Source organism: Heliconius melpomene, chromosome 6 (assembly GCF_056956725.1).
Source record: "Heliconius melpomene rosina isolate 202511_hmr_F chromosome 6, ASM5695672v1, whole genome shotgun sequence".
Classification (NCBI taxonomy): domain Eukaryota; kingdom Metazoa; phylum Arthropoda; class Insecta; order Lepidoptera; family Nymphalidae; genus Heliconius; species Heliconius melpomene.
The window spans coordinates 2,800,646-2,815,430 of record NC_140394.1 but is presented as its reverse complement, the minus strand read 5'-3'; positions in this window follow the sequence as shown (position 1 = coordinate 2,815,430).

Below are 14,785 nucleotides of genomic sequence, written 5' to 3'. Positions count from 1 at the left end.
AATAATAGAGCGATGTTAAAATGGAATGGGTGTTTCAAGTGCTAATTTGGCGATATTATAGCGAAAAATTACTTATTTCTAAACATCCTTCGAATTAAGGGAACGTAATTGTGTTCTTCTCCTTCTTCTTAATGTGCCTCTCCAACTAGTGAAGGTTGGCAGTCAACTTGTAATTGTACTAAAGTATTGTACTAAAGTACTTGTAAGTGTACTTGTAATAAAACCCCGAATAACCCCGAGTTGGACGCATCTCAACCCTGTATTTCTAAGTCACCTCACACTAAATGTCTAGGATAAAAAATGGCAGTGTGTAAATAATTAAATCATAATATATAAATTCTAGAATAAAATACTAATAGCCCAAAGGCAATTCCCAAGGTATCATATAAATACTAAACAATTCTATATTAACCTTTCAATATTTTAGATGACACAACCATTTGTTTATATTCCTCGTAACCTTAATTAGCACTTAGATAAAAATTAATACAGTATCAACAACATTAGTATGAATTATAATTCCTTATTATAAATAATACAAAATTGAGGCCATCGTGGCGCAGTGGCTCTAGTTTGTGACTTTAAACGCGACGATAGTAGGTTTAATTTCCACTCGGTGAAATTTGTTAATATTGTGGAGGGTAATAAGTGGCCTACGTTACCAGATCGAGGATATACAAATATTAAATACCTTCTTTGCTTGAGTGGGAATTGAACCCATGACCTGTCGCGTTCACAGCCTTGTAAGTAGTATAACTAGCCAGTAATAACTTTCCTGATTTAAATAATGGAATTATCTTATTCTGGAATTCTTTGAGGAGTATCCTGAGCGCTATAGTAGGGGCTATCAAGCAAGACCACACATCTGCAATCTTCTGAGGTCCATGGGAAAAAGTATTTACTTATTACTAGGTGGTCCTTTGGCTTTCCCCTTTTTGCAATAAAAAATAATTAAACAGTAAATTAAAAGGAACATATAATAACCCTCTACACAGATAAGAATGATTAGAATTGTCTTATATACAAATCTATACATAAACAATATTTTGAATGTAAAAACACTAGTAGTTGCAAGAATGACCGCTTCAACATAAAAAAATAAATTATATTAATTTATATAAATGACAGAAATTAATTTTCGTCTCGTTATCATTCCGTTGCGGCCTCTGTGTGATGTTTGTTTATTGCGCACAATATCTAATTAGTAAATGAAATATTATGTGAACTTTTCAATCATGGCCATCATCATGTCAAGGTGCTGGAGTGGATGGGTTTTTATTAAATTTATCAAAAGAAATATGTTGAATCGATTAACTAGTGATTGAATCGTACTCTTCTTGAAAAAAATATACTTAATATGTTAAAGCTCAAAAGCTCAAAATTTTCATTGACCGTACTAATTTCAGGAACTATTGAATGTAATGGAAAACTCTTTGAACTTAAACTATTATTTCTAGAATAGTTAAAGAAAGATTTTATAATTTTGAAGTCGGTGTCAAGTAAAACGCCTTAAAAATTAATGTTAACAATTAAGTGCAACTTAAGTTATCTGTGCTTTCGAATAAATGTAGCATTTTTAAAGATTTTTCATACTCTTGCATTGTTTAAGACGATAGAGCTATCCTTATAAATTAAAGATATAATATAAAGAATATAGATATATAGTAATAAATACATAGACATAAATATAAAATTTTGATATACTTTCTCCACTATTATGACCATCTTCCTTATTCTAATCAGCGTGACAAGTGGTCGGCCGTTGTTTGTTTTGGTTTTAAAATTAATTTAAAAACCATTTGATACAAAATCTGTCTATAGTGATACTATAGTTATTCTTAAAATTGTGTATGAACTGGCTGACTGTACACACAACGGTTATAGGTTTCCTATTTGGGGAGTGATTTTTTTTATTTCTCAACCTAGAAATCCGAAATAACACGGTGTTAAGTTCCACATTCATCTTGAAATTTCGAGGGAAAGTGGCAAACGGGTATCTTGTTTAGGTTCCTTGTATCTACCCTACTATATGCGGATTACAGCGTTAAGCTTCATTCCAGTTTATGTATGTATATGTGATAAATTCTTCTTCGATTCTGAGATATCATGCACATAATGCCTTAAGTGAAAAGAAATTCAAGAAAATACCAATTAGTTTCTTCCGTAAGCTATATAAAATAAAAAAAATATCTCATTTTTTCCATTAAAACGGCTGTTTTAATAAAAAAATATTTTTTTTTAATAGTAAATAATAAAATAATATATTTATTAAATTAATATTTGATACATTACAATACAACTTTAATCGTTAATAACTGCAGTAGTATAAACTGTGTTGCAGTTATTAGCTGATATCTCTTAAGGAAAAAAAATTATGAAAAACTAAATAAGACAGACAGTTTTTATATAATTAATAAGTATCATTGGCTGTGGTCACTTAAAATTATAGTCAGTCGTAATGAAAGAAAAAATAATTTGTTAACCTTCACCTTCTCTTAGGTATCAATAGTTCGAACGGAAGGCTTATACCGGATATCGTTTAAAATGCCTCACATTATTGAGTAACTTGTATTTTATACAAAAAAAAAATATTTTGTTGTTTTTCTTTTATTTAAAGACAAACTTCCTTTTTCAAGTAAAAATATTAAATACACACAAGAACTTCTTTCTTTTAAATGACATAATAACTTTATATAATTTTCTGAATGTTTCTAGGAGTATCAGCCAGAAATGAAAATAATTCAATTTTTTTATTTTCGCAAGTGGGAATCGAACCTTCAACTGGTAGTGTTTACTGACGACAGGCCTCACGGCAGGACTTTTAATATATTCTTTAAAATAAACTTAATAACATAAAATATCTCCAAAATATGTAAAATTTAATTGTACTTCATCATGTTTTGTATATAAGTAATAAACTAGAAGAATGGGTAATCATTATTTATATACCTTATTAGTATTACAGTGAACATATATCATACTTTACGCACAAAACTAATTTAAATATATATTAATTAAATATTTTTTTTATTCCGAAAAGCTTATATACTGACGTCAATGTATCTTTCTTTTTGATTCTAAAGAATTGAATGGCGATGTTCTGTTGTTTTTCTTTTGTTGTTAAGTTAACTTTTTTATGGCATGCATGCTTTTATTGTTCTCTAATTAAGTTCGTATCGATAAACTTCAAGCATTTTTCCTTATCGTTTTTATATATTGAAGATTTTAGTTGTAAGGCAAGATAATGGAAGAAGTTAATAATCTATTATTATTATTATTTTCATATAGGTATTTAACCTTTAACTATGGACGTGATTTTTTTATAACATACATATGGACGTCGGGTCTGTCAGACCAGTGTATTTATTGGTCATATTCCGGCTGTTTTTTAAAGGAAGAAGACAACTTTATGTTTTAATTTACATGAATAGCCTCAAATCAAGCAAAATCAATATAAATAAAATCGCTTTTTATTAAAGTTTACGCATCACAAAGATTTAAGTAACTTAAAGTCACAAATTCAGTCTTTGGCCACATGGGATGACTCTTAAGAAAATAATACTATAAAAAAAAGACAGATAATAAAATAAATATTTTTTTAACAAAATATAAAGTCTAACAAATAAAAAAAATAAAGAAATTACATCTTATGTTATAAAATAAAAATTTTGACAACACCTCAAGATAAGGTATTATTGAACGTCGATACACAATGGCTTTCAACATTGTTGGCTAACAGGACGATTGCAGTCAACATAAGTATGTGTTGTCTTTCTATATATCTTATGGGGGCAAAGTATACATGTTTTTCAAGAACCCAAAACTATTTTTTTAGCTTCATGTTCAATAAATGATAGATCAGATCGCGAAACGCGAGTCAAAGTCATTCTCAATTCTTAGAGTAGTTTAGTATACGAAAGGCGTCTTTTTATTTGATAAAGTGCTATTTTCTTTATAAAATGTCGTCGTCCAATTCTTTTGTTTGATGTTGATTATAAAGTACCGATATTTTTGTCCCTGACATGCTAGGTCGATCATTTTTTTCCATTTTATCATAAAAACTAAAAAAATTGAATCTTTTTTAGGTAAATAATATTTATATTACTAAAATATATAACAAACAATGCCAAATAATATATGATATAAAACAATAAAAACATTTGAATACAAATAATACAATTAAAATATTAAAGTATATTTTGTAATATTATAAAAATATATGGCGTTTTGAAATCATTAATGTATGGGAAACATGGACGTCGGGTCTGACAGACCCAGGCCCCGTTTAGAAAGTTAAATACTCACGTGTTTTGAACCCAGAGACACAACCACTGCTATCTACATTCATTTTGTCATTAAAACGAAAGGTACTGAGAGACTCAGTGGCGGAGGTCACCGAGAAGTGGCCGATTTGTAGAATTCGTAGAACTGTCTGGTCTGTCAGACCCGACGTCCATACTTAAAGGTTAAATGGGTTAATTAAACACGCATATTTTTCTTTAGGTCTCTGGCATATGTTAGATAGGTAAAGAAATAAAACTTTTATTCTTTTTAAAATTTTCTACTCATTTAGGGAAAATAGGAAATAATGTAAAGGTTGCTAACTTGTAATTTTTTCACTATTTATTTTTAGTTACATCGAAAATGAGTGAAGAGAGAAAAGAGAGAAGTGACTCGGTAAAATCCTAAATCTGATTGACTTTTTTGCATTCAATGATCACACGACGTCACTTTACTTTGTGAGGTCAAACAAGATATATCAAAAGTACTGAAGACATAAAAAAACAATAAAATAAAGTAAGGTCTCAAGTTTATATGACATTTCAATTGTAAATTTATAAACTTCTTATCAAATGTTCCAATCAAAATATTACTCAAAATCGAAGTTAGCAACCACTAAAAGTAAATCTATTGATTGAAAAGGTCACCCCCCATTACACTATATCATTAATATTGTAGTATTATAGTAATTAAGAAAAATATATAGAGATTTCAAGGTTAAAATTATCTTTGTCATTTACACCCTAATCAAATATGTAAATTATAAGTACATAAATTATATGTCATTAGTTCCTGACGAATCCAAAACTCTAATTAGTGGAGTGGAGCATCGTAAATCGATGCATCGATTCTTAAAAACATCAAGTTTTTGTACTGTTATCAAAAATAACCTGATTTTTAATCTTAAATTACAAATTTATAATGTTACTATGAGAATTATATTTTTGTTGTCATGTTATATTTTTAGTACTGGACATTAAGCTAAAATAATATAGATTAATTATAAAATATTATTTACTCCCGTATTCGGTAGATTAGGGTAGACAGAGGGAACCTGGGAGGCTAATGAGAAGACACTTCGTTCCCATTAAGACAATTCCGTCCCCATTATCCACCAAAATTCTGGGGGCATTAATTATATTAAATCATTATATAAATATAAAATAATGAAATATAATTTATGGAATATCTTAGTCACAGTTACGTAAACAGCTTTACAGAAATAACTGTATGTTATATAAATTTCGCTTATGTATTTTCTATGAGAGGAAAATTTGAGAAAGTATCCTGTAAATAATGATTTATTTTATAATTATAATTATCTTTATATATTTAGAAAATTCATTAAATTTATGACTAAGAACATGTATGAATATATTGGAATTACCATTATTATATAGTGTGCTAAGTGAAAAATTAAAAAAGTAAATAGTGTAATGATCATACAGTGAAATTAGAGCGGCATTAAGGTCCGCCACTCAACACAGGCAGGGTAGGAATTCCTGTAGTGGGAATAGAACCCACCACCGCCGCTTTTATAGTGGCAAGTTTTTTCCCCTGCTCTATGACGGAAAATCAATGTGGTAGTGGATAATCCACTAACATATTTACTGTTTCTGCTGCTTTCAGCATTATTACTGCTGCATGTGTCATACAATATATATACATATATGTACCATACCATACAGAACTCCCATTATATACCATACAAAACTCTTTATTCCAATTTGACCACGCCGGTGAAACCGCACGTAGAAGTTAGTATTATATAAGGCTTTAAATCTTATAAGTCAAGGCTCGATTTTATTGCGATACATTCTCACACCGGAAACCATAAAATATTTATTCGAGAAATGATCTTTTAGCTTCAAAAATATTATTATTAGTTTACTATTTACTTTAAATTATTTAATTAGTTTTTTGTGTTAGATGCCGATATAGAAATAATTAGTAAAATTTATGTATAATATACAGATCGAGTTTTATAATGAGGCTATCGTGGTATAGTGGCAATATAGACGTCATTTCGCTTTCCTACTTTTGTAAGGCGAAACTCTGAGTTGAATTCCGTCACTCAACACGAAATTTTTGAATTCGGGCAGAAAGTGCACTAAATTTTTTATGATTACTCTGGTGAACGAGATAGAGCGTGAATATAATAAGTTTTAACTAGATTTACTATAATAAGCTGAAAGACATAATTGAACTGCCTTTCCATACGGTGGTGGTTTTCTGTAAGACTAACACTACTGACATTTCTATGAAACTTGACGATTCAAAAGTGCTTCTTTTAGCCTAAACGAATAAAGAATATTTTGATTGAATGAAATGAATAGTTAATCAGTGCGATGAGTCTTTCCATTGACATAAAAAATTTAATTATTTTTATTTTATTTCTCTTTCTTCTTCTTTGTATATCTACCCTACATACATCTACAAGGAAAAGCACGAGAAGCTAGTAAGCATATCATCATAAAGAACAATTAAAATACATGTAACGTTCTACGAAATTATTGAGTTACTAAAAATAAATTTCACATGAATTATCTGTTTATTTCACTTAAAACAGAGGAAAACGTTATCATAATAATACATCTGACATATTTCATTAGAACCAGAGCGTAAATTATACTAAGAAAAATGGACACACTCGACATTAAAAAAGAAGGTTTTGTTTTTGTGTACCCAATACTCAAGCGTTATATGCGTCAGAATGTTTGAGAATCAAAGTAAGGTAAACACGCAGTAACTATTATGACTTACAAACATTTTTGAAGTCAATATTTTCATTCACTTCCATTTAAAGTTAAAAGACATCAGCTTGTTGAAATTTCATGGCCACACAATAAAAACGCTAAAGTGTATGACAATTTTTACGATTTTTTTTCATTGTAACAATATTGAGTACTGATAGGACTAGTGTTTTTTGAAGGAGGACAATGAATTATTTTAATACTAGAAAATGTATAAATATTTATTATATTTTTTTTATTTATTTATTTAAGTTAATTTGTAATTTATCTTATTTTGACATTATTGAAACTAAAGTGAATTTTAATACTTTATGAAAACTCTAAAATAATTCAATTCCCATTAAAACATTAATTTGAAATGAGAGCCAAGTTAAATGTTAAGTTCTTAATGTAAAGTAATGCAGGAGAGTTATAAGGTTACCGATTTCTGTGTTCACTCGGGATAAAATTCAAGCCCTTCAACACATTTACAACCTATTTCTAAATACAAAAAAGACGTTATAATTTTATTTACAAATCAGTAATATATGTTTTTACTTTTCTTATTATATATACTTTACACAAAAAAATATATATTTTTATGTTAATTGAAAACAGGAAATACGGAAATAATTTTAAAGTAACTAAATAGCTCGGAAATGACCCACACCGATAATGTCATACATGATTGAGATAATATCAAAAGGGTAAATTTGTATAAAATATTATACATATATATGTATAATATAAAAAAATATATTTTATGGCATATAATATGTCTTACATAATTAAGAGGTTATTTTGAGGCATAAATTTTGGCAGAAATGTTTTTTTTTTAACGGAAAGAAAATATAAAATGTGATACCTGATATACAATAAATTGTTATTACTCATACTCTTGTGCCTCCATCATCACGTTGTAATCCATGTATAGCAGGGTAGACAAAAAAACCTTATGTCAAGACACTCCGTCCTCCATCCACATAGATTGGAGATATTGCGGAACTCAACGCCGCACTGTAATGAGAATATCTCATTTCCCTGATTGGAATCGAACCCACAATCATCTTTAACAGTCAGTACAGTAGCTTACAGTCACACTGATCTCAATTTGTATTGATGACATACAGGTGACAGATAGAGATGTGAGAGAGTGAGAGAGTGTTGACAGCTGAAGTGTCAGCTCTTGTGTTGCCATATAAATGCCATAAAAAGCAAAATTATTAATTTATTAATAACTATTAACTAAAGTAACTAGAATATTTATTATACTAACATTATAAATGTGAATATAAGTCTGTGTGTGACTTCGCGGTTGAAGCTGTGACTGAATCACTAGTAAATTAATAAAAGATCTAAATTTAAAGTAAGCTTTAAAAAGATAAGAATCAATGTCTTTAAATTATTTATTTCCTCAAGGAAATGGTAAATCAATATTGATGATCAACTTTCTAAGAATTAAAAAATATATATATCAGTCCATTTGTTCTATCATCTAAAAACAGTTTAACTTTATTTTCACAATTAATTATAGTGTCAATTCTGATACAAACAAGTGATTAAAAAGCGGCATCGCCTTTTAAAAAAAATATGCAACAACACGTTTAATTTATTACAAAGACAATCGAAAGTTAAAAAAAATAATTTAAATTCATTTTTAAATATACATATTATATGTTTACAGTTTCTCTTAACTAATCGCCGTCGTTTTCACTACCGTTAGGTAGTCTGTCAACCGGCGCTATAAATTCGAGGATTTGCCTCGTTTAAAAGTTCTAACATATTTCTATTTAAATATCTGGTCATCATATAACAGTAAAATTTTAAATTTTACATCACTTTTAAATACGAGCAGTAAAAGTGTTTATATTAGGATTTAATTGGATTGGATTTGGACCTCCAGGTCATGGCGTAGGGGCACACGAGCGTGACTGAAACGTGAGGGATGTGGGTTCGATTCCTACTTGGAGGAATCAAATATTTCATATTTTCATTTTTTCGCTCTGGTAAAGAGCCAAAGTGCGGTGTTGAGTTCCGCTACTCAATATGGAATGTCTCAGAATTCGGCGGAAATTAGATAAACTTAGCACTAGGTTTCCTTTGTTTTCCTGTCCTATCTGGGAGATACAGTATTACGTTTAAAAATGTAATGTATTATATATGAGATAAAAGAACTTCATTTATCTATTATATATATATGTTGATGTAAAAAACGAAAACAACAATTGGAATTGAGTGAATTACCCTTAAAAATTAAGAAAACAGAAAAAAAAATATTAAAATAGAAAAAAAATACAAGGACATTGTATTAAAGAGCTTTTAAGTTACGTAACATGTAACTTAATAACAGTATAATATTAGTAATATTAAATATTAGCAAATGTGAAAAAATCAAACCACTATATTTTGTCATATTAGAAATAATAAAGATATATATATGACTAATTTACCTTAAATTAAGCTATATTACATAAAGTTATTTTTTTTTCTATTTAATTTTCATAACTTATAATAGCATTTAATAGAACAGAATACAAGCTATTTTGGCTGAATTATATAAATTTCTTAAAGAAACCCCCGCTGAGTGCCGCTTCTCGCTTGATTATCGAATATTACAAGTAAAATGTATCTCGTTTTACTCACAAAGCAGTTTGAAATTATGTATATTTCATACTAAGTTTCTTGACCTCTCTAATTAATTATACTCTATTAATCGTGGACCTGTTGTATATAATATTTTTATGTACCTAAAAGGTTTTCTTATAGAAAGAACTAATTTACATCGAAACGATTAATATTATATAACTTTAAGATAAATGAGGTCTTGGTGCAGGAGTACAAATTGTGACTGGAAACGAAACAGGTTATGGATTCGACCCCCACTTGAGGAAATAAAATATTTAATATTTTAATATCTTCGCTCTAGTGTCGAGGCAAAGCGCGGCGTTGAGCTCCGCCACACAACACGTAATGCCAATTCCATTCTCACACTATAGCGTGACGTTAAAAAAATTTATAAATGGACTATCCTATAGAAACACATTTTTTTCTATTCGAATTAATCATTTCTAAGATTTATAATATTAGTGTAGATGTGCTTATATTGAGGTTATATTATACGCCATTGAAAATTCGTTCGTTTGTAGCCAGTCACGTTGTCTCGTCACGGGTTATGTAAATCCACACGACATTGCAGACAGAGTGGCAGCGCCCGTATGATGGAGCACTCCCACATTTTACTTTGTAATATTGACATTTGGACCTTTAAATTATTACCTGGCGTTAATTAAAATCTTGTTCTAGATGATAATTTTTCGAGTATTGACTCATGTTTGACATATTTTTTTCCTTAAGCGTTTTACTATATGGTTTTTCCGTGGGTTCACTTGTTTTAAGTTCTTAATTATAGAGTAAATGTGTTAAGTATTGTGTGGGCTTAGTGATAAATGTGAATAAATTAAATTTATCTGTTCTTTTAGTTACTAAAATAATAATTTATGAATCTACAGCTTTTTGCTGCAATCGTGTTTTTTGTATGGATTCGTTCATATCATAGAAGAGGTTATATTTTGTTAAGCTTTACTTCGCTTCGAATGTCTTCAAAATGTCTTGATATTACTGATTTCCTGCCAGTAATTTAATCATTTTTCTCTCCGTTTTCCATTCAAATTCTAGACATTGCGAAACTCAACGCTGCGCTTGGTCTTACCAGAGCGAGGTATAAATTCGATGAATATTATGAAATTCTTTCACAGAAATGTTACCCGCTGTTTTACGCTGTTAAATTAAGTGATTAGTTTAAATGATAAAAAAATGTACCAGATCCGATGATGAACAAAAATTAAAATATCAAAAAGAAAAATGTCTAATTTGTATAAATTTTGTTATAATGTTATTTGTATATTAGTTATTATTATTGTTATCAAAAATCCTGTTTTGCTTAGCTCTATTATACCTAACCTTGGTATATAGCGTACACGTTACATAATACTCGACAGTATGGGCTCGTCAAAATATTATAATCTGTTATTTATAGTTTGATTAGTTTTTTTTATAGATTCCATGAATTCGTAGAAAATTTTTACTATCAAAAATACCTTTGTCATTTAAAAATATAGCTATTTTGGTTAATGTATTATATACTTACTACGCCACAGATGTCTACCGAAATGTAGAAAGCGGAGAAATAAAAATAATTCTTGTTCTACCTGACACTATCAAGATCTGATTGCCAGGGTTGATCTTTTGATTTAACTTTGCAAGGTCTTCAATGTCCTCGATGGTTAGTCTATTAGGAGTCATGTCCTGCATCACGTCATCCAGTCATTGCTGCTTTGGGTGTTCAGGATGTCTAACTCGAAGGATAGACATAGCAAGGTACTTCCGTGACCATACCATATCAGGATATTATAGGAGCCAAATATCCACCAAAGCAATTTAACTTCAACTTATTAATGAATTAATTAGAATTCTTAAAAAGTTTTATATTAAAATTAAAATCATTATTTTATAATATAAATAGACAGAACATTTTCACACAGTCATATAGGATTATTTTATAAATTTAATAGGTAACTAATTTATTATATGAAGATGACTTGTATATTTTCAGTAATAAAATTACGATACAACTACGCATTTGTAAAATGTAATATATATATTTATATGAAAATCTTTTTAAATGTATTGTAGTTATTTTTCAATTTCAGTTTTTTTTTCACTACTATTTAATATAAGAAGAGTATATCCCATATATGTAGGGAAGACACAGGAAATATAACGTTGAAATTCTTCGCCTTCCCGGAACTTCTTTTCTTTCTTTTTCTAAAGCGAATATATTAAAATAATTAAAAAGTGCTATCTAACTTGTCGAAAAAAATTACTGTCAGATTTCTACTGCAGCGATTGCAGATTGTAATCTTCTCATAGGTTAATTAATATTAACCTTATTTTAAACCCGTAAACACCTCATTTACTCAACTACTACACACAGTGGAATATTCAAAACAGTTGTAAAAAATATTAATACTAAAAAAACAATGAAATTTAAAACAAAACACAATATTGAGAAAATTCTTCGAATAACTTATATATAAATTATACATAAATAGCCATAAAAGAAAATATTATGTATATTTTATTAAACTTACACATGTATAATAAAAAAATTGAATTAAAGAAATGCTAAAAAACATGGTTTTTTTACGTTTTTGTATGAGTTTACTTTAGCACCTTGTTAGCCTTCAAAGGTTTGTTCGTCGTCGAGCCGATACGGCAATACCTACCGCAGCCAACGACAATATATGCGTAATATTTAAAAGTAATTTTTGGGTTCCGCATCAAAAATGATTTATGATGATGATGATGAAATCAATTACAATAAATTTACCCAATCGTACGTACATCTTATTATCGCACTTTAATTCTAATTGTTTGAGACAAAAGTGATTTATGTATGTATTTTTTGTTGTAAGTATATTTATAGATTTTTTATTGTATTTACTTAAAAAATTATTATTATTGAAGCCGTACTTCAGACCATCGTTCCTTCCCTTGTTAAGGAGGCGGAGCACAATTTGAGTTCCGTCACTCAAAACGGAAGTGTCTTTATGGGAAACGGAGTGTCTTTATATTATGTTATCTCAGGTTCATACAGCGTGAAGCTAAACAAATGATAAAATTATGTTTAAATCATATTTTTAAAGTATATTTAGTTAAATAATTACACATAATATTGAAAAATTATAAACCTAGATCGCGTCGGCGTGAATAAAAAAGAAATATTAAAAATATTTTTTTGCCTATATCTAATCTCTAGTATAATCCTTCTTAGTAAACTATTCTAGGATCTTAGTTGTCGTTTATTGCTTATTTGCTTGTAACTTGTAAATACATTACATAATTAAGACAAAAAAAACCATTCTAATAAAATAAAATATTTAAAAAGACTTAAACTACCTAAATTTTTAACGTGGTAAAGTAAGCGCAAAGTATTGTAATAAACATCTAACTCCATGTTTCACCAATATCCCATATTAAAATATCCCCGATTAATATTTGAACTCATTACTATTATATAATTTCGTCACGAGTATGATTTATAAAAGCTAGCATATGCCTATTTACTTTACTGCAATTTCATTATTTTTCCTGCATATCAGCGAAAATTGGGATTTAGTGTCAAGTCAAGAGACTCGGAATTAAAGCCAGGGCGTGGTTTTAAATTCTCTTCAGTCTTTTCAGAGCAGAGCAATAAGATGAATTCTTTCTCTGAGTGATAATCGAACTTAAACCTATCATATACTACTATATATATTAAATCTACAGCTACATTTCATAAATTACAATATTTTTAATTATTTCGGAAAGCCAGTTGACTGGCCAGTCACTGAGGTGTTGGTGTCACCAGCGCGGTAATAAATTCGATAAAAAGGGAGTGAGGAGGTGACTCAGTCATAATGAATGATGTTCCCTTCCGAATAAATTAAAAACATGACTCATTCACTATTTTAGTAAATTGATGACACCAGTAATAGGCTACGAATACACTGAAAGCGAAAAAGAGGAAATATTGTAAAATTAGTTCTTTGCTTATGGCGATAGGTTCGAATGTGCCCACTTATTTCTTTTTGTTTTACTTTTATGCTGTATCCCACACATAGTAAGATAGGCATAAGGATTCTGGTAACCTATATATTAAGACACTTCTGCAGAACAGAAGTTAGGCAGTGGACTGGAGGAAGTCAACCAAAGTCAAAACTACCAGAGCTCGGAAATGGAAATATTAAATATTTAATTTCCTCAAGTGGAAATTGAACCCACAACCTGTCTCGTTTAAAGTCGCACGCTGCACCATGACTGGCCAGTTGTGTTGATTTTACGTAAGTTTTGAAGGATTTGACATCTTAATATTAATAACAATGGAAAAGGTGAAAGAGACATTAAAATATTTGCCGTTTTATTATCTTTACCGATAACAACAATGTAAAATTTAATAAATAATTAATATTAATAAAATTATTTTAATCATTGTTTGCTAACCTCAGCTATTAGTGACTTCAAACTATATAAAATTTTCATATTTATAGTAAGAATTCATAAACATTTTGGATTATTAGTCAGGTGAAATTTATAAACTTTATTATAAACACTCAGACCATAAACACATTTACATATCTATGTACAAAAAAAATAAGCATAAATAAAAAAAATATGATGAAATACTTTCTCTTCTATTTATAATGCCTAAAAGTCACCTAGTTTTAAATATAAATATATTTTCTAAATTTAAAGCTAAATTCATTGACGTCGTCAGCCAGTTGTAGCGCAGGGAGATCAGCGTGCAACTGGGTTACTTCACGCAACTCGCAAAGCTTCCAGAACTCGGTCGCAGATGAGATGAAAATGTCTTAATGGAAACATAATGGGAAAGTACCCAGGATCTCTCTGTATACGCTGCTATATGCAGGATACATACAGCTTGAAGTTAAAAAAAATAAAAAAATATTTATTTACTTAGACTAGTTACATCACTAATAGTGATTTTTCAGTTCAAAAAATCACCAGGTACTTTAAATTAAACTATAACTTATTTCAATGAAATAATAAACAGAGAAATAGATGTACATACAGTTTTTTTCTGAATATGAAAAATTTCTTCTGCATTATTATTGGGAAAGAAGTTTTTTAAAATCTTTACCCTACTTCGTTCGTTCAAATATACTAAGTGCTTGTAAAGCTTTCAATTAGAAATATTATAATAATTACGATAA